This window comes from Ambystoma mexicanum, chromosome 2q (assembly GCF_040938575.1).
Source record: "Ambystoma mexicanum isolate Mex_15411 chromosome 2q, UKY_AmexF1_1, whole genome shotgun sequence".
In the NCBI taxonomy this organism is placed as follows: Eukaryota; Metazoa; Chordata; class Amphibia; order Caudata; family Ambystomatidae; genus Ambystoma; species Ambystoma mexicanum.
In genome coordinates, this window is record NC_090924.1 from 693,875,901 (window position 1) to 693,878,400 (window position 2,500).

The following is a 2,500-nucleotide window of genomic DNA, read 5'->3' on the forward strand; positions in this document are numbered from 1 at the left end:
GCGGCAGCAGATGGCCTTTGGCCAGCGAAGGCTGCCGCTCTTCTTCTTGTTTCTCTGCTTGAGAGGCAGCTCAGTCCTCTGCGCTTGCGCCAGGGGCAGGCCACGTGACACGCAGGGGTCAGGCCGTGGAGAGACTGGGGCATGGCGCCAAGTGAGGTAAGCAGACCGCCCCCCTCCCCCTCACTGCTCTCTGCATGCGGTGGCTCGTTGGTCTAGGGGTATGATTCTCGCTTAGGGTGCGAGTGGTCCCGGGTTCAAATCCCGGACGAGCCCTTTTTTTTGGAGTGCCGAAAACAAAAAACACAGAGTCCCCAATTCCCCCCCAAAAATAGTTTGTGCGTGACCGTATCTGGTTCGATGCCCGTCGCCAATGGTTGGCTGCTTTTAAGCCCATGGCCCAAGAGGCAGTGTTGGAAATTCCCCCTCCTTTGTAATGATGCGCTGGCGGCGAGCTGATGTATAAAGGTTTGGACATGCCTTCTGGGTGGGGACTGCCATGGCTCGCGCCACTGTTGCATCCAGCTTGGTGTTTTGTATGTGTCTGCAGCCTGTGTGTGAGGTGCTGTGAGTGCTGCCATGTAGGTCCGGCGCAGGCTTGCGCCAAACTTTCACGTTGGTGTGTGCCACCTGGCAGGTACCAGCGGGCCCCATGAGACATCAGTGCCACAAAGCCTTTCAACTGAAAGCTGTCCCAGCACACTAGAGCGCAGCCTACCAGAGCTGTTTCTGTAGTGTAGTGGTTATCACATTCGCCTAACACGCGAAAGGTCCCCGGTTCGAGACCGGGCAGAAACATGGTGCTGGTTTCTTTTTATTTCCACAATGTCAATCGGACACATTTGACCGCATGCAGGTTTCGACAGGTATGGACAGGCCGGCACTACGCCATGAGTGATCTGAGGCCAGCCCTTATTTGCACCCTGCAAACTGTCCACTGGCTCCATCAGTGGGCGTTTCCTGCTATCCCTGGGTCCTTAAGTGAGTGTTTGGGTACTTTTGATGCAGAGATCGGGGCATGAAAACCGGCGCTGGCACCTGGCGACATTGGGTACTGAAGAATCTTTCCCAATCCTGCCCATAGCTGTCAGGGTGGCCGAGTGGTCTAAGGCGCCAGACTCAAGAGGCGCAGCTCTTCCCTGCATCTGGGTGTTCTGGTCTCCGATTGGAGGCGTTGGTTCAAATCCCACTCCTGACAAGCCGGGCTCATTTTTTTGAGCACATTTCAGAGTGTAAGGCTTGCGGAAAACCTCGTGGGGGCCCCCGAATGCAGCGCCCGGCAAGCCTCCCTGTTCTCTTCTGCTGCCTTGCAACTGGAGCTGTCTGCCAGAGACGCCGGAGGCACACCTGCCCTTAAACCCCCACTGGCCCACGGCTGCAAAACCTGCTTTTTCTAGTGGCTGGCTTGGTGGCATATGTCACTGAGCCCAGTCTACTCAGGAAGTGAAAAAAGTCCCCTTCACAGTTGGAGAAAGTGCTCTCCTGCCACCTGTCGGTCGTTGAAGGCACCACACCTCAGCAAAATAAAAATAAAAAAACAGACATGCTCAGTTCGGGGGATGTAAAGGTATTTACATAGCAAGAACAGAGAGGCTGTTGGGAGATGACAGAAGCCATGCTGCCCCAGAGTTCTCTTCTGAAATTCGCAGGAATCCAGAGGTTGGAGCGGGCTGAGGGAGTGCGCCTTCTTGCCTCTGTCGGCTTTCAAGACACATCCTCCTGCTGGGAAGCTGCCCACCCTGAGCAGCACAGGTTTGCGCTCTAGGCCGGTCGGCCACATATATCTCGCCTGATCGAGCCTGATCGAGCCCGATCGAGCGGCAGCAGATGGCCTTTGGCCAGCGAAGGCTGCCGCTCTTCTTCTTGTTTCTCTGCTTGAGAGGCAGCTCAGTCCTCTGCGCTTGCGCCAGGGGCAGGCCACGTGACAAGCAGGGGTCAGGCCGTGGAGCGACTGGGGCATGGCGCCAAGTGAGGTAAGCAGACCACCCCCCTCCCCCTCACTGTTCTCTGCATGCGGTGGCTCGTTGGTCTAGGGGTATGATTCTCGCTTAGGGTGCGAGAGGCCCCGGGTTCAAATCCCGGACAAGCCCTTTTTTTTGGAGCGCCGAAAAAAAAAAACACAGAGTCCCCAATTCCCCCCCAAAAATAGTTTGTGCGTGACCGTATCTGGTTCGATGCCCGTCGCCAATGGTTGGCTGCTTTTAAGCCCATGGCCCAAGAGGCAGTGTTGGAAATTCCCCCTCCTTTGTAATGATGCGCTGGCGGCGAGCTGATGTATAACGGTTTGGACATGCCTTCTGGGTGGGGACTGCCATGGCTCGCGCCACTGTTGCATCCAGCTTGGTCTTTTGTATGTGTCTGCAGCCTGTGTGTGAGGTGCTGTGAGTGCTGCCATGTAGGTCCGGCGCAGGCTTGCGCCAAACTTTCACGTTGGTGTGTGCCACCTGGCAGGTACCAGCGGGCCCCATGAGACATCAGTGCCACAAAGCCTTTCAACTGAAAG

At 56.4% G+C, this 2,500-nt stretch overlaps 1 non-coding gene across 1 annotated transcript; it reads left to right on the forward strand.

The window, feature by feature from the left end:
- Nucleotides 1-722: 722 nt before the first annotated feature.
- Nucleotides 723-795, forward strand: TRNAV-AAC (transfer RNA valine (anticodon AAC)). Its single transcript has one exon. It is a non-coding gene; the product is annotated as a tRNA-Val (tRNA).
- The last annotated feature ends 1,705 nt before the right edge of the window (nucleotides 796-2,500 follow it).